At 38.9% G+C, this 19,227-nt stretch overlaps 1 protein-coding gene across 4 annotated transcripts in view; it reads right to left on the bottom strand.

Annotated features, from left to right (window-relative positions):
• The window catches only part of SBNO2 (strawberry notch homolog 2), a 207,864-nt gene that overhangs the window by 177,861 nt on the left and 10,776 nt on the right, over window positions 1-19,227 (bottom strand). The window contains exon 1 of one of the 4 annotated variants that reach the window (XM_051972159.1): window positions 14,327-17,976. The exons of the other annotated variants lie outside the window; for them this stretch is intronic. The gene's annotated coding sequence lies outside the window, so the exon portion shown is untranslated. Of the gene's footprint in view, window positions 1-14,326; window positions 17,977-19,227 lie in introns of those variants that run through there. 4 annotated transcript variants of the gene reach the window in all.

Consider the following 19,227-nt stretch of genomic DNA (forward strand, 5'->3'; position numbering starts at 1 on the left):
TTAAATATGTTATAGTATATCCTAGATACAATATATGTGTGCAGAACCGAACAGTTCTCTTGTTGCACAGGAAGAGTTGGATTCAGAAGGCAAAAATAAGCCGGGAAGAAAAACAAAAATGCAAACAGTTTACATTCATTTCCCAGTATTCGTTCTTTGGGTGTAGCTGCTTCTGTCCATCTTTGATCAATTGAAACTGAATTACATCTTCTCTTTGTCGAAGAAATCCACTTCCATCAGAATATATCCTCATACAGTATTGTTGTTGAAGTATATAATGATCTCCTGGTTCTGCTCATTTCACTTAGCATCAGTTCATGTAAGTCTCTCCAAGCCTCTCTGTATTCATCCTGCTGGTCATTTCTTACACAGCAATAATATTTCATAACATTCATATACCACAATTTACCCAACCATTCTCCAATTGATGGGCATCCATTCATTTTCCAGTTTCTAGCCACTACAAACAGGGCTGCCACAAACATTTTGGCACATACAGGTCCCTTTCCCTTCTTTAGTATCTCTTTGGGGTATAAGCCCAGTAGTAGCACTGCTGGATCAAAGGGTATGCACAGCTTGATAACTTTTTGGGCATAATTCCAGATTGCTCTCCAGAATGGTTGGATCTGTTCACAATTCCACCAACAATGCATCAGTGTCCTAGTTTTCCCGCATCCCCTCCAACATTCATCATTATTTTTTCCTGTCATCTTAGCCAATCTGACAGGTGTGTAGTGGTATCTCAGAGTTGTCTTAATTTGCTCTCTGATCAGTAATGATTTGGAACACTCTTTCATATGAGTGGGAATAGTTTCAATTTCATCATATGAAAATTGTTCATATCCTTTGACAATTTATCAATTGGAGAATGGCTTGATTTCTTATAAATTAGATTGAAGTTTGTTGCTTCCCTTCTAATCTTGTTTGCATTAGTTTTGTTTGTACAAAGGCTTTTTAATTTGATATAATCAAAATTTTCTATTTTGTGATCAATAATGACCTCTAGTTCATCTTTGGTTACAAATTTCTTACTCCTCCACAAATCTGAGAGATAAACTATCCCATGTTCCTCTAATTTATTTGTAATCTCATTCTTTATGCCTAAATCATGGACCCATTTTGATCTTTTCTTGGTATACGGTGTTAAGTGTGGGTCCATGCCTAATTTCTGCCATACTAATTTCCAGTTTTCCCAGCAGTTTTTTGTCAAATAATAAGTTCCTATCCCAAAAGTTAGGATCCAAATTTGGGTTTGTCAAACACTAGATTGCCATAGCTGACTATTTTGTCTTGTGAACCTAACCTATTCCACTGATCCACTAATCTATTTCTTAGCCAATACCAAATGGTTTTGGTGACTGCTGCTTTATAATATAGTTTTAGATCAGGTACAGCTAGGCCACCTTCATTTGATTTTTTTTTTTCATTAATTCCCTTGAGATTCTTGACCTTTTGTTCTTCCATATGAATTTGGTTGTTATTTTTTCTAGATCATTAAAATATTTTCTTGGGAGTCTGATTGGTATAGCACTAAATAGATTAGTTTAGGGAATATTGTCCTCTTTATTATAGTCGCTCAGCCTATCCAAGAACATTTAATATTTTTCCAATTATTTAAATCTGATTTTATTTGTGTGTAAAGTTTTTTGTAATTTTGCTCAAATAATTCCTGATTTTCCTTTGGTAGATAGATTCCCAAATATTTTATGCTATTGACAGTTATTTTGAATGGAATTTCTCTTTGTATCTCTTGCTGTTGGATTTTGTTAGTGATGTATAAAAATGCTGAGGATTCATGTGGATTTATTTTGTATCCTGCAACTTTGCTAAAGTTATGACTTATTTCTAAAAGCTTTTTAGCAGAATCTCTGGGATTCTCTAAGTATACCATCATATCATCTGCAAAAAGTGATAGTTTGGACTTTTCTATCTTCTCAAGTGTTTTTATTAGGAATGGATATTGGATTTTATCAAATGCTTTTTCTGTATCTATTGAGATGATCATATGGTTTTTGTTAATTTGGTTATTGATATAGTCAATTATGCTAATAGTTTTCCTAATATTGTACCAGCCCTGCATTCCTGGTATAAATCCTACTTGGTCATATAGTATATTATTCTAGGGATGATTTTCTGTAATCTTTTTGCTAATATTTTATTTAAGATTTTAGCATCAATATTCATTAGGGAGATTGATCTATAATTTTCTTTCTCTGTTTTCAACCTACCTGGTTTAGGTATCAGTACCATGTCTGTGTCATAAAAGGAATTTGATAGGACTCCTTCAATCCCTATTTTTTCAAATAGTTTACATAAGGTTGATTCAATATTAAGAAAACTATTAGCAAAACTGGCCACATCAATAACAAAAACCATATGATTATCTCAATATATGTAGAAAAAGCTTTTGACAAAAATATATTCCTAATAAAAAATACTATAAAGCACAGAATAAATGAAACTCTCCTTAAAATGAAAATATCTATCTAAAACCACCAGCAAGTATTATGAGTAAGGAAGATATACTAGAAGTCTTCTCAGTAAAATCAGGAGTGAAGAAAAAACACCCACTATGATGACTATTATTAAATATTGAAACTATAGCAATAAAAAGGAAAAAGCTTTTACAGTAGAAAAATGGGAGAAGTTGTGAGGAATGCTTGAACTTTAATCTCATCAAAACTGGCTCAAAGAAGGAGTAACATACATACTTATTTGGTATAGAAATCTATATTACTCTATAGGAAAGTAGGAGGGAAAGAAACTAAAAGAAGGGAGGGGTACTCATAGAAGGTAGAATAGAGTAGGGCTCCAATAAAAGCAAAACACTTTTGAAGGGCAAGGTGAAAGGAAAGAGAGAATACTATAAACAGGAGGGAATGGGATGGAGAGAAAGTTGGCAATAATGTATGAAAAAAAATTTCTGAAGCAAGTTTCTCTGATAAAGGCCTCATTTCTCAAATAAATAGAGAAACGAATCAAAAGTTTAAAAACGTGAGCCATTCACAAATAGACAAATGACCACAAAATATGAAGTCAATTTTCAGTTGAAATATCAAAGCTATATAAAAAGAAATACTCTAAACCACTACTGATTGGAGAAACACAGATTAAAACAATTCACATCTATTAGATTAGCTAGTAGGCAGAAAAAGAAAATGACAAATGTTTATTATTCAGAGAAATGCAAATTAAGACAACTCTGAGATACCACTACACACCTGTCAGATTGGCTAGAGTGACAGGGAAAGATAATGTGGAATGTTGGAGGGGATGTGGGAAAACAGGGACACTGATACATTGTTGGTGGAATTGTGAATACATCCAGCCATTCTGGAGAGCAATTTGGAACTATGCTCAAAAAGTTATCAAACTGTGCATACCCTTTGATCCAGCAGTGCTACTACTGGGCTTATACCCCAAAGAGATACTAAAGAAAGGAAAGGGACCTGTATGTGCCAAAATGTTTGTGGCAGCCCTGTTTGTAGTGGCTAGAAGCTGGAAAATGAAAAGATGCCCATCAATTGGAGAATGGCTGGGTAAATTGTGGTATATGAACGTTATGGAATATTATTGTTCTGTAAGGAATGACCAGCAGGATGAATACAGAGAGGACTGGAGAGACTTACATGAACTGATGCTAAGTGAAATGAGCAGAACCAGGAGATCATTATATACCTCAACAACGATACTGTTTGAGGATGTATTCTGATGGAAGTGGATCTCTTCGTTACAGAGAGCTTTAATTGATCAAAGATGGACAGAAGCAGCTACACCCAAAGAAAGAACACTGGGAAATGAATATAAACTGCTTGCATTTTTGTTTTTCTTCCGGGTTATTTATACCTTCTGAATCCAATTCTCCCTGTGCAACAAGAAAACTGTTCGGTTCTGCACACATATATTGTATCTAGGATATACTGTAATCTATTCAACATGTAAAGGACTGCTTGCCATCTGAGGGAGGGGGTGGAGGGAGGGAGGGGAAAAATCGGAACAAAAGTGAGTGCAAGGGATAATGCTGTAAAAAATTACCCTGGCATGGGTTCTGTCAATAAAAAGTTATTTAAAGAATTAAAAAAAAAAAAAGAAAATGACAAATGTTGGAAGGGATGTGGAAAAACTGGGACACTAATGCACTGTTGGTGAATTAATCCAATCATTCTGAAAAGCATGAACTATGCTCAAAGGGCTATAAAGCTATAGATACCCTATGACCCAGCAATACACTACTAGGTCTGTACCCCAAAGAGATCAAAGAAAAGAAAAAGGACCTGTATGTAGAAAAATATTTATAATACCTTTTTTTGTGATGACAAAGAATTGGAAATTGAGGGCATGTCCATCAATAGGGGATTGGCTGAACATTGTGGTTTATAATTGTGATAGAATACTTTTGTACTATAAGAAATGAAGGAGTAGTTTCAGAACAACATGGTCTTACATGAAGTGATATAGAGTGAAGTCAGTGGAACTAGGAGAATATTGTGTACAATTATAGTAATATCACATGATGATCAACTATGAATGATAATTATTTGCAACAGCACAATAATCCAAGACAATTTTATTTTCCTTGTCTGTTTTTTTTGCAACATGACTAATATAGAAATATATTTTGCAGGATATCACATGTATAATTGACATCACATTTATTTCCTTCTCAATGGAAGGGAAACAGAGAATTTGGAACTCAAAAAAATTTTTTAATTAAAAGTTAAACATAAATAATAAAACAATGTTGTTTTAAAGAACTAGATACAGAGCTGAAGGAAAAGGGCACTCCAAAGACCCAAAAAGGCCAACTTGACAGGCCAATCAGAAGCATGGGGGCATCAAAGGCAATAGAAGGAGATAAGGTTAAAAGGAAAGGGAAAGGTCAAAATGAAGAAGGCCTCAAAGGCCAGGCTGAAGATTGTGGACTTTGTCCTAAAGAAATGTTGAGTCAATGACTTCACGCTGCACTTGGACAGCAAAGCAACATAACTAGAGCTCTATTTAATAAAGGTTAGTCCAGCCATAACATATAATAAAGCTATTCAAGATGACGACTGAGCTTTGTAACCTCAATCTATTACTGCCAGACAACTATGAAAAGATGTAAAGTGTTTCCAAATGATACCCTGGCAAACTGGACTCCTCTAGAATGCAGTAATAGGACTAAGTGTGGGTTCTGTCCTAGACAGCCTAATAATCATTCATGTGTGATCTTGAACGTGTTTTTTCCCTCATAAGTTTCAATTTATACTTGTAAGAAAAAAAAAGGAGCTAAACTAAATGATTTCCAGGCTCCCTCCCTACTTTGATATTCAATGTTCTACATATAATAAGTAGTACCTTTTCAGGGCAGCCAGGTACAGGGGATCCAGTGTCAGGCTTGGAATCAAAAGGGCTTGGATTCAAATCCTGCTTCTGACATTTACTAGTTGGGAGTTTAAACCTCAGTTTCCACATCTATAAAATTGGTTTAAGACCTATAAAACTCACTTCACAGAATGATTATAAGGCTCAGATAAGAAAATGTATTTAAAGCATTTTTCAGATTCTAAGAGATTTCTATAAATATCAAATCCTATTAGAATATTAAGGTCTCCTAACTCAGTTTCAATTGATAAATGGATAGAAGCAGCTACATCCAAAGAAAGAATACTGGGAAATGAATGTAAACTATTTGCATTTTTGTTTTTCTTCCTGGGTTATTTTTACCTTCTGAATCCAATTTTCCCTGTGCAACAAGAGAACTGTTCGATTCTGCAAACATATATTGTATCTAGGATATACTGCAACATATTTAACATATATAGGACTGCTTGCCATCTAGGGGAGGGGATGGAGGGAGGGAGGGGAAAAATCAGAACAGAAGCGAGTGCAAGGGATAATGTTGTAAAAAAAATTACCCTGGCATGGGTTCTGTCAATAAAAAGTTATTATAAAATTAAATTAAATTTTAAAAAAGAATATTAAGGTCTCACTCAATGTTCTATGATCAAAAATCTCTTCTAGTTCTGACACTGCTTTGAGAATGGTACAAAAAATATTATACTTAAATTCAATTGAAACCTGGGTTTGAATTCCATTTCTGAAACTTAATAGTATTGTGATAATGGGCAAGTCACAACTGTTCTGATTTCTATTTTCTCACTAATAAAAAAATGGGGACACGTAGTGGAAGTACGCTACATATGAGAGCATATGTATGAGCACTCTGAAAACCACAAAGGCATCTATAAAATGCAAATTATCTTCATCATTTTGTCCTCCTCACCTTTTTCAAGGACATTCTGATAGAAACAATATTAGAAAAGGTCATTATTCCACTATATTTCTACAGTCAAATGTTCTACAGACAACTGCTTCTTGCAATTGAATAAAAGCATTAGAAGCAAATTCATCCTTTGAGCACTCAATGAAAGCATTCTCAAAACAACTCCAGAGGAGGCAGGACCTATAGGAGATAACAGAAACTCCACCCCATTTCCTCAGTCAGGCTCCAAATTTTGAAGCTTTTTGCTTAACATCATAAAGAGAACAAAGTATGTAAGATACGAACAACTGTTATAAAAAAAAAAAAAATTATCCTTATATTTTTAATGAATCAGCGTCACATCCAGGTGACTGTGGGCTACATCCATGTAGCTGATTGGGTAAGTCCTACAGGATATTTTGAGATCTGTATTTAGAATGTGAGGGTAGGCTTATAATTTAAGATTTATCCTTTCAGGTCTTACAGTAAAGGGGGAGTGAGGGGGAGAGGGGAAGGGAGAGAGAGAGAGAGATGATGATGAAGGAAGCCAGGACAAGAGGCTTGTAATTCCATCTAGATGGCATTCCAAGATCATAGGCCTCAGAGTCAAGAGATCTGAGTTGGAGGGGGTCAAACCATGTCACTTACTTGCAAGGTTTCCTCGAGCCATTCATTTCTCCTTTCTGTTTCAGTGCCAATCTATTAAACTGGAGAAGGTCATCCCAACCCTGTCTGCAAATCACTATGTGCAAAGTACACACAGATATAAAATCATTAATATTGTAATCCAAAGAAAGTCCCAAGAGCTTTTTAGTGGAATGAATATTTCATTTTCTTTTTCTTTTTTTTGGAACCAGGTGAAAGAGGAAATCCTTCGTCAATTGCTACCTAACCTAAATCACTGAATGAGTGTGGCCTCAGTCAAATTGAGACCTATTAGAGACCTCAGCTTAAAAAAGGCTAAAGTCTCCCATTTCATCCAGGGCTATCTCCAGTCATCCTGACCTACATCTGGCACTGCACCAGGTGGTTCGAAGGGAAAGTGAGGCTGGTGAGCTTGCACAGTCCTGCCTCACTTAACCCCAATTCAGGTTCAAGTCATGGCATCAACTCTCTGATGCCCTGGTCCTCTTCAAGAACCAAGGACAAACAGCAGCTTGCTCTATCGATATTTATTTGCATGCTATTTCCTCATCATTCTATAAGCTACAGGAATTGTCTTTTGCCTTTCTTTTGTATTCTCAATGCTTAGTACGATGCCCAAAACATAGTAAATGTTTAATAAATGTTTACTATTGACTGACTGAATAAAGATTTTCAGTGGCATTACTTAAATGAAAGATTATGAAATCTTCTTGAGATCTTGAAAGCAGAGATGTTTTCAATACCTCAGCTGACTGAAAACAATGGTCTCAGAACAGAAAGGCAGATTGGCAAAGTGAACAGCTGAGTAAGATAGTATTTGAGAGAAGCTCCCTGTTCCAGTGCAGGGATGAAGGAGACCTAACAAGAGCTATAATAATGATATATTCATTTAGAATCTCTCAAATCTCGTCAAAAGAGTTTTATGTTTAAAAAAGGAAACTGCCTAGGTAATTCACCCAGCTAGACATTGTGACATAACTATCATGGGCAGAAGGAATGCCCAGAAATTAATAGGCCATAAAATCCATTAAAAGAGCTAGCAATAAAACCTAGACTCAAATATCTTTGCACACTCATGGAATTCCAACCTCTGCAAAAGGGAATGGCGGGAATGTTTTCTCATATCTCCTCTGTGAAACCAAGTTTTGTAGTTTCACAACATTGTTTTGTGTGTGTACATGGTTGTTCTTTCTACTGACAATACAAAAATCCCACCTGCTAAGAAGTCTTCCCAGTCCACAAAGACGTTAGGTCTTTTCCTCTGTCATCTCCAATTTATGTTATATAAATTTTGCTCATATAAATATTTGTACATTGTCTCACATTATATTGTGGACCCCTTAAAGGCAGAGACCAACTTTGCTTTTCTTTGTATCCCCAGCATTTAGCATAGTGCCCAGAACAGAGTAAATATTTCATATAAATAGAAGTTTATTGGTGTGCGCGCTCTCTCTCTCTTTCTCTCTCTCTCTCTCTCTCTCTCTCTCTCTCTCTCCCCTCTCTTCTCTAGTTCCCTCTCTCTTTTTCTCTCTCCTTTCCACACCTCCCACCACACTCTCTCCTTTCAAAGCAGCAAAATTGTCCTTTTTTTTTTTTTTTTTTTTTTTTTTTTTTAAACTCTTCAAAAGACTTCCAATAGGAGGCTTGAACAGTAGAAGAAGCCTATATTCTGGATCTGACTCTCGCCAAAAAGGAGGTATAAGCTGCTGGGGTGGGAAGGAGTCACCTTGTGACTACTACTTCATCTTAGAATTTGTGACAGAGAAGAGGAAGTATGGGAATAGTGTGACTTGCATCCTAGATTTGAAGAAAGTAGATTTCAAAGGATTCAGACAAAGGAGAAGTAAAATCCCATAGGCTCTAATCCTTCAAGGAAATGAGCCAACAGGAAACTCCCAAGAATGAATTCTCAAGACAGCTACCAAAAAACTAGCTCTGATGACAAAGAAATGGGGAGTTGCCTAAAGTACTGATATGGATACAAAAGTAACTCACCAAACAACTTAGGGTTTTTTGAAAGCATGAATGGAAGGTGGAAGCTTCCAAAGCATGGCTCAGCAAGAGTTTTATCCAGGAATGCCCTTCAAGACCTGGGGTCACTCACCCCAGATCACCCAATGGTCCCTTCCATCTTCTCACTGTGGGATATAGCACTGCTCCCTTGAATTCCTCCTAGAACCTCCTCTTTGTGGAAGGGTCCAATCTTTATTCCCCTCCTGCTTTTTCACAAGATTTTCTGGACTTCTCCCCCACCTCCAGCTTTGCCAACTTCCTTCTATGTGATATCTTCCCTCAATAGAGGATAAGTTCCTTGAGTCCAGGGACTTTCTAATATTTGTAGTCCCAGTGCTTAGCACAGTGCCTGGCACATGATAAGCACTTAATGCTTGTTTCCTTCCTTTCTATTACCATGGTTCTATAAGAATAATGTCAGCAGTGCCTAAATTGATGATGATGTGAGTTTGGCAAGAAAGTTAAAGCTAAGAAAAAAAGATTTGGCTTTCTGTCCTTTTAAGTCCTATTGATAAAACAGAAGAAATGGCATGGATGGAATGGTGTTAAACAGACAATGCAGTTTGGAAAGCAGAGTTAAGTGTCTTATTTTGCTTGTTTTTCTTGCCAAGGAAAATAAGACATAGCCTAGAAAGGACAGTCACAAAAATAAGATTTGATCCCTTTTCGTGAGTTCCACTGCCTGGGTCCATGATGCAGTGATAAGTGAGTTAGCAGATAAGATTTTTGGGCTGATATAAGTGATCTTTGAATTATTATACAGAACAGAAGAGGTGTCATTTTCCCAGAAAAGCCAAGTGCCATCCCCGTACTCAAAAAAGGCAAGAGAATGACGTCTACAAGCTACAGATCAGGCAAAACTAAAGATATTTGAGGAATGGACTTTGAACATGAAAGCAGCAATCAAAAAAAGTGAGCCTGCAGGGTCTCATCAAGACTAGCTAATGAGTTGCATGGCCTAGTGGAGAAAGAGTAGCCCAGGATCAGGAGGACCTAGCTGGATGTGTGAGCATTTACCCTTGCAGGATCTCAGGCAACTCTCTAAAATTATCTGGGGCAAAGCAGGAGCTCATCTTAATAAGAGGATTTCCTACAAGAAGTTCCTTATGACAATGAAATAAAAAAAATCTGGTTTTTAAAAAAAAAAAAGTACTCACAGTACTGTGAGTGTATGCAGTAGTATAGGCAGTATGGTACTGCAGAGAAAGCTAGCCACACAGAAAGTGAAGTCCAGCTTTGAACATGTATTGGCTGTATGACCCTGCACAAGTCATGTCACATCTGCATCCCTCAGGCAACTCTTTAAGAAATTACACAACAGATCCCTATCTGAATTATATGAAGGGGTTCCCTACACCAAGGAAATCACAGGCCAGAATAAAAATAAATGAATAAATAAATAGGTCATATCAAAATGAGTTACAAACCAGGGAAATGCTGGAGCTGACCTAGATTTTAGAAAGCATTTAACAGAAACGCTCTTGCTATTCTTACAGAAAAGATAGAGAGTTATGGGCTAGATGACAGTACAGATGCTCACAGAGAAATGGGTAAATAGCCAACCCCAAAGGAGACAATACAGATCCAATGTCAATCTGGAAGGACATTTTGAGCAGTTGAGTTCTGCTCCCAAGGGCAAGGGGTCCTTCCTACCATGGGTTCTGCAAGAATAGTATCAGCTTTGCTTAAATTCATAATATGAGACTGGCAAGAAAGCTGAAGGAAAAGGGATTTGAATCTTCAAATCATTAACTGTATTCAGTTCAATTCAACCTTGCTATCTTTAAAGGTATAGGGAGAAAAAAAGATATAGGAGAAAGTTTATCAAATGTGTATCTAACACAAACCAGGGACAGATGCCAAGATTGACAACATCAGGATCCAAGCTCATTGTGACAGTCTAGGACAGTGGGCCTGTCTATGGAATGAAACAAGGATAAATGTAAAGTCTTAACACTTGGACTCAATGTCACAAGTATAAGTATGAAAAAGCTAGCATAGCTAGATAGCAGGTAACCTGAAAAAGATCTGTGGCTATTGGTAGAACACAAGTTCAACATGCATCAACAATGTGCTATATCAGTCAAGAAAACTCACATAATCTTTGACTACTTGAAGAAAAACTCTATATCCAGGACTGGGGAGGTGATATCCCAATCATACTCTGGCCCAGGCAAACCGTTTCTAGAAAATGTGTTAGGTTCTGATAGCCACATTTTAGGAAATACAATGATAAGCTGTGGGTTCTCCAGATATGAAAGAATCATTTCACTATCACATATCACCTCACTATCATTTCATGAGGATCAGCTGAAGGAACTAAGAGTAATTAAGCCTAGGGAAGAGCAATCCTAAATCAGGCCGTCAAGTTAGGATTTATATGGTTCAATGGCTATCACGTGCCAATGGTATAGATTGTTTCTGTTTGAATCACAGGGCCACAATTAGCTGGAATGGGTGGAAATTCCCAAGAGACAAATTTAGGGTTCTCATTCTAGGATTATCCAAAACTAGAATGGGCTCCCTTGGAAAGCAGTATTTACCCCTCCCTAGAAAGCTTCAAGCAGAGGTAGCTGACTCATTTGCAAATTTATGGAGGGAATATTTCAAGGTTCAGGTTACACTAGAGAGCTCCTGATGTCCCTTCAACTCTGAACTTTTGGGGGTTTTGAGCTTATATGAGCCTATTTTGAGCCTTTTTGACCCTAGTCCTAAAGCTTTGACCAGTGATCTATGTCTACTTCACTTTTTTTCCTCACGATCTGCTCACTGCCTCTTTTGCATCTGTCAGTGGGACACTCCAACTTGCTTCTAACTTGGCTGGTTGCATTTCCTGTCACACAAGGCAGTGAGAAAAGAAGGGGGGGAAAGCACTCAAAGGTCAATGGGATGGAACAGCTTTTAAAAAACTTCACTGAACAAAGCAGGCATTTTGTTTTTAAATATAGTTCCTGAACCACCAAAGAGTATTCACTTCAAAAATAGAAAGTGGTCAGTTCTTGAGAATGGTAAGCAACTTACAAATATGCCTTTAAATGGATGGCACAAGCAGTGCTTCAGAAAGATTAATCACAAAATATAAGAAAGGAAATGCCCTTAGAACACAAAACACTTAGAGCTAACATGTCCTCAGAACAACTAATAAGAATAGAAAAGCCAGGAGGGAACTTAAAACACAGAATATGTAACACAGGAAACAAAGTCCCTAGGTTACATGGGCTAGCCCATATTAAAGACAACAGCATCAGACATTTATGTAGTAAGTCCATTTCTATCTCCAGCCTCACATCTGCCTTCTTGCCTCTCTGCCTTTTGGAATGCCAGATCCCTCCAAGGTGAGTTCAGCTCAAGGTCCTTTCAGATTCCCCAGCCTTGTCCTCCCCAAATTAGTTTTTGAGGGGAGGAAAGTCCAGACTTATGACTCTGCTGAAATAAAGAAATTCCCTTTGCCAAGGCAGATTGGCAGCTGTCCAGCAACTCAGTTTCAGGGAGCCAGAGTTGGCTTGTACATTAACTGGTTGGATGAGTTGTCCCAGGATCAGTCAGTCAATATCTATCAGGGAAAGGCTGGAGATTCTATCCTTCAGGATAGGTTGCCTCTCACTTCCTATTTACTATGTATACATTCTGTGTTTCATAATAAAAACATGTTGTTTTCCCCACTCTAAAAATAAGCCCCTTGATTCTAAGTCTAGCACCATGTTGCCTTTTCAGGAACAAACTAACTCTATGCTAAATCTGATTACTAATTTCAAAAAAAATCACTGTAGAATTTAACACATTCCAAGGGTAAGATAAGGGAAAGCTATTTGGATGCTAATCAGGAAGCAAAACAGAGTCTTGAAGAGTTTTGAATTTAGACAACACAAAGCATTTCAAATTCCTGAAAAAAGGGCTCATAGAATCATAAAATTTCAGATTTCAAGGGCTATGTGACCCAACTTGCCATCATATGCAAGAATCATCTAGTCCACTTAAGGCTATTTGGAACTAAATGGGGATTGTGGTGTGAAGAGTACAGAACACTGTATCAGGAGCTGGAAGGCAGAAAGAATATCTATCTGCTAACGTTCAGGGTATTACCACTCTGCAAATCGAATGCCCTAACTTGTTTTAAAGCTCAGTTCAGATGCCTCCAGTTTCCTCTTAATTAGTTCAACGGTTGGTGCTCTATGCCATTTTAAATGTTTCTAAAGCATAGTCTGATCTTTCCTTTTCAAACCCCTCCATATTCAAAACAATGTCTTTCCAGTTCCACAATCTCTCTCTCATACATATTCTCTCCTCTCCATTCCTTCTGCATCAGCTTTTCATTGCTTCTCATCTGGACTAGAGCTTCCCAATTGGTCTGCCCATCTCAAGCCACTCCCCATTGCAACCCATCAATTCATCACCAAAGTTCTTTCTCTAAAGCATAAAGCTCCCCATGTCACAACAATAAATGCTCATGGACCTTCTAGGATGAAACATAATATCCTGTTTGGTATTTCAAGTCCTTCCCCACCCACTATCTTTTCAGCCCAGTGCCCCTCATTCTGGCTTCCTTCCCATCAAACTGGTCTCTAACAGTTCCTTAGTCACAATACTTCCTCTCTAAGCCCCAAGACTGGCAAACAGTCCCCATTCATAGAATCCTTCCTTCTTTTAAGACTCAAATCCAAGGCTACTTTTTCTCAAAAACCTTTCTAGATTCCTCCAAGGCTTGTGCCTTTCCACCCCCATATACCTGTCACATTTTCTGTATATGTGGGGGGGGGGGGGGAGGAGGAGGGGAGAAACGGAAGGAGAGAACACAAGCACACCATGAGAGTACTTTTAGTTAGAGCACCGAACACCCCGTAAGCACTTAATATTTACAGACTGTTTGAGACCCTGTTAGAGGCTTGTGGATTCTAAGATACAAAGGATTTCAAAACTAAGACATTAGAGGCTATCTGGTCTAAACCTTTAATTTCACAAAAAGCAAAATGGGGCTTTGTCCAAACTAGGAACCAGGTTCTCTGACTCAGAATCCTATGTTCTTGTCACTGTATCCCTAGCCTTTCCCTATTTGCAACTCCTCTAATTTCCTAGTTTAGCTTCACAATCTAGCTCGTGGAGGGCAGGCTCTGCTTTATTTTATTTTTTTGTTTGTTTGTTTATATATTTGTTTCTCCAGTATCTACAATAGTTGATCAGTCAACAAGCCTTTTTTCCAAATGCCAGACAGTGTGCTTAAAAACTCTGGTGATGTCAATACAAAGTTATTATTAAATAAAATAAAATTAAAAAAAAAAAAACTCTGGGGATACAGAGAAAGGCAAAAGACAGTCCTGCCCTGAAAGAGCTCAAGTCTAAAGGCAGAGTCAAACAAGCAAAGCACTGGGGTACAAACAAGATACAGACCGGAGACACTGGAGCTAATCTCAGAGTGAAGACACTCACATTAAGGAGGACTGGAAAAGGCATCTTGTAGAAAGCAGGCTCTTTTTTTGAGCCTGAAGCCAGGTAAACCAGGAAGAGCAAGAGATGGAAGCATGGGAGCTGGCCAGGGAGCAAGAGATGGAAGCATGGGAGCCAGCTAAAGACATGTCCAAAGTAGGAGAAATGTAGTATCCTTCTGGGAGAACAATGTCACTGCTCAAGTAGGATATGGCATCCCAAGATCTGCTTGCAGTGTCTCATGAAGTATCATCCCAGGCTCTGCCTGAACATCAACAATCCTCAGGAAGCTCCCTACATCCCCAGGCAGCTATAGCTGGACACTTCTGCCCAAGATAAAGCCCTTCTTTCTATTAGTCAGCTGTCTGTCTCCTTGGTAACTTCTGTTATCCACTGTTCTGGGTTCTGCTTCCTCTTCTCTTAGACAGCCCTTCAAACATGGGCAACATGGAGAATGGGGAGAAAGCTATTATTTCCCCTAGACTTAAGCTTTTTCCAGAATTAACATCCTCAGTTCCTTTAACCAATTCCGGTAGAAGGTTCCTTTGCCATAATAATTATTTTCCCTTGGAAACTGTCCCAGTTTCCATGTACTCCTAAAATGTGGCAGCAAGGACTGAATGGCCATAATGATCCAGTTGCAGCACTTAATAAACTCATGCTGAACTGAATGGAATGAGAGGCTAAGCTACAACTTATCTTCCTTCCTCTCACAAGAAAGTCCCTTGTGTTCTAGGGACCCTTTCAGCATCAACATTCTATGTGCTAACTCAAACTCAAACAGAAACTGATCCCTGCCTACTGTATCAACTTAGAAAACTACAAATTAGCACTACCTAAATTTTATTGTATTTTTTATTTGTTTTGTCAAACATTTCCAGATTGTATTTTACTCTGGTTCTCCCTCAATCATTTTGCCAATTTGACACCTCTCTCCAGAGATCCCTCCCAGTTCTGACATCCTATGCTCTATGCAGCTAGCTTTAATGTCTATGATTTCCCAAATACAAATAGAAAGAACTCAAATCTATAGGGAGGTCTGGACCGAATTTTTCAATGAAATGTTAAAATTCCAGCCTAGCACACCCAAGTTCTGGGCTGAGTGCTGAGATGGGACTAGGTAAAAGATTTCTTTTATTTAGCTTGGCTTCAAAAATGATTGCTATAGAATTTCACAACAGGGCTGGAGCAGATATGAATACATTTAAGAAATCAAACCAATGAAAAGGAAGTCTAGCACTAAGTAATAGCCAAAACGAATAGGCAAGACGCTCTGGGGGCCTAGGGTTTTTTTTTTTTTTTTTAAGAAAGCCCTGAGACAAAAAGCTTACTGATGAAAACTTGCAGGTAGTTATGTCTATAGGCAGAGAGACCCTTGGGGGCTGCAGATGGGGCCAAACCCCCCATCAGTAACCCAGCTCACTTATGCAGCCTTGATTGCCATCACTCTACTGTAGTTTCTCCCGATTTTTTGCTCAAGCTTTTAAGCTCACCTAATCCCAATGCCATTCTCACTTCTCCTTCCCAACTCCCAGATCCCACAATTCCTTCACCTACAATCCCACCTCCTGTAGCTCATGATGTCTAAAACATATATCCTGTCGCTTAATTATATGAAGTCCTTGTATTTTTCTGTTTTTTTTTTTTTTCATATACTTAGGTCATGGTCTAATTAGTCTACTACCAACTAGTTCTGTGACCCGAGGCATGTAACATAACATACTTGCGCATTGATTTCTCCATCTGTAAAATGATGGGGGGGGGGGGGGGGAGGGAGAAGGGATCATGCAATAAAAACAAGATCCCTTCCAATTCTAACACAGTATATCCTACTTCATTCCCAGTTGGAATATTCTATGTTGTAAGGTCTCCCCCAATTGAGATTATTTGTTCTAAGGGCCTTATCTACATTAATATTTTCCAAAGTCTGTTCCAATTCTGAAACTCTATATTCTCAAGTCCCTCCCAGCTCTGACATTTTGTGATTTTATAGATTGTAAATTACCTTTAGGCTGCCTTTTAATACTTTTCTATTCCCCACCCCCGCCCCACCAGGGCACTTAGTACTTGGGCACACAAAGCCTAAGAGTGTTCAGTGATCTGAATGTGCAAGAAAGAAAACATGAAATATCCAATGGGGAACTCCTAGAATGGAGTAAGACGGGGGGAATTCTCTAACACTACCAAAGATGGCTGCAGTGCTCAGAAGGGACAACAACAGTATGTGTGCCTGAACTTGTGGAATTCTGCCTTGCAAAATCTCCAATCCTGCCAGAGTAGTCATTAAGACATCCCCAATTCTACAGGCAGATAGTCATCAGGGTGGAAACAGCCAATGTCTCAGATTCTCCACGTCCCTGGGGAATCAAACTGCTTTTGCTCTCACCAACTTGGAAAATCAGGAGAATCATAACAGAGGAGGTCTGCTTTTCCATGATCTTTTTTGGTTAGGCTCACTCTCAATCCTATGGCCTATGTTTTTAGCAAGCCTGGACCTCCTCCACTAAAGAGGAAAGTTCACATAAAACACCAAATGATTTTGGGAAACTAAGGCCCAAAAATTAGAATCTCGGAGCTAAAAGAGACCTTAACAAATCACTCAATTAGATAATCTCCCAGAGCTACAGAGCCCTGGGCACATGGTGTATTAGAACTGAAAGGACATTTTGCCAAAGCCCTTGATTTTACAGATTAGGAAACCGAGGAAGGGACAAGGTTGGCCTAAGATCATCCAGCAGCTGGTGGCAACACAAACCCTAGTACTCGGGCCATACTGAATTGGAGTCAAGGGAGTGCTCTACTCTGGCATTTGGCAGCAGGAGGAGGCTACCCTTCCCTAGCAAAGTCTTGACACCGGGTTTCTCTCTCAATATCTCCCCAATACCTTCCAAAGCAGCTCATTCTATCTTTTAAACAAATCTGATGGTTAGGAAATTCTTCCTTATATAGTGCCAAAAATATGCTCAATGTGCATGGCGTTACCCCAGGGTCCTAGATTTGTCATGTTCCTCCTAATAGTCCTTAATGTCATGACCTCTGCTCCACTGATTTCTCCTCCAAGACCAGTTACCAAAATCTGGGTCCTCTGGCTCCAAATTAATCAGTCCTTCTATAATCACCACATGATCTAGATTGCTTTGCATTTACAAAACACATTAGAGCCACTGCCTCCTTGGATGAACTTTGTGTGACAGGTAAGAAGGGTAATTTGGCAGCTAAAGAAACTAAGACTGACAAACTTTAAATAATTTCCCCAAGGCTAGTAAATTCCAGAACTAGACTTTCACCATGGGCTTCTGGCCTTAGAAGTGCCAAAGGTTCTCCTCCTAAACCACAGCTGCTTTGGGGTTTTCAACTCATCCCGACATAAAACAATCTCAAGTCACACTCACAAATCAGAGATTGGAAGGCCTCCCTTTTCCGTAGTACATGGCCCTACAATCCAACCACCGGAATATCACAGCCACACTGGAAAGGCAGGCGCTGGTGGTGAAGGAAATGCCACTTTCAAAAGGCAAGTTCTGCCTCCCAACATTTGAGACAAACCAACGGATCCATTCAAAGTGGATGTAAGTGAGTGGTGTGACATTTAAGTGAGTGGTTTGACACTTAACTATCATGGCCAGAAGGCTACCAGGATGTAAATCTATACAGCTGTGACAACTGTCTAGAAACAAACACTGACAAATGCAACTCTGGATGTGTCTGTTCCCTAACGTTCAGAACTGGACCAACAGAAACAGAAAGCAAGCCAGATAGGTGCGTGAGCACACACACACACACGCACACACAAGCAAACGCACACACACGCACACGCGCACACACACACACACACCCACCACAAGACAGGTTCCCCCCTCTACAATGCAGGCACAGCTACTCAGTCTCTGCCTAGGATAGCCAGCTTCTTGTTGGGCAGTGCTGGGAAGGATCCAATCCTGCTCCATACTGTAACTTGGTGAGGCAATAGGCAATGCTTTTATAAAACAAGGAAAATGAAACTCTCAGAGCCAGGCAACTTGAGAAGGACAGTGTGGGCTGCTGCCAAATTTCAGGAGGAGTAATTAAGTGGGACCTCAGCACTGTGCTACCTGTGCTACCTGAGGATGACATGAGGGCGTCCTTCCACTGCTCTGAAGCTTTCCTCTTAGGACAGGGGACCTCAGTTGCTCTTAAGATACAGCTGATGATTCCCATTTCTCTTCTGGGGGAGGGTGACCTGAAGCCAGGAATGACTGGCTTTGGTATGAAAGGGAGCTAGGAAACACAGTGCACTGAGGTCATTAATATTCTATCACATACCCAGTGGTAACTCTGAAGAAGTTGCAGAATCCTGCTAATGAGGAAATTACACTAAGTAAAAGATCAACCCTGGTCAATGTAAAGGAAAAAAAATTTTTAAATACCACAAAACTAAACAAAGTTGTGGTTTGAAGCTGATGGGAATGAAAGGGAGAACTTCAAAGTTTGAGTTTCTTCCTTATTTTCTAGATAATTAATAGCTACTATTTTGATAACCTTTCATGGCTTCTGGATCTGTCCCAAATCATAAGGGACTTGGGTGCTCATCTCCTATCAGACCTGAAATCCCCCACAGTAGTGGTGTCCTCTCTCAACAGGGAATATGGAAGGGGCCAATTATGCATACAGAAGGGTCCCTGCAGGCCCCAGATTGGCAGTTTTAAAAAATGCAATGTTAACAAAAAAGTTCTTTTTAATTTTGTTAAGTATTTCCCAATTACATTTTAATCTGATTGGGCTACATTCACCTACAAGTGAGTGTGGCCGGTCAAGTGGCTAACACCACTTCAGTCCAATAAAGCCCCATCTCTTTACAAAGCACTTTATGAATTCATCCCCTATTACCCACCTCCACCCCCATATCCTAACGACAGCCCTCTAAG

The sequence above is a fragment of the Antechinus flavipes genome, chromosome 1 (genome assembly GCF_016432865.1).
Source record: "Antechinus flavipes isolate AdamAnt ecotype Samford, QLD, Australia chromosome 1, AdamAnt_v2, whole genome shotgun sequence".
Taxonomy (NCBI): Eukaryota; Metazoa; Chordata; class Mammalia; order Dasyuromorphia; family Dasyuridae; genus Antechinus; species Antechinus flavipes.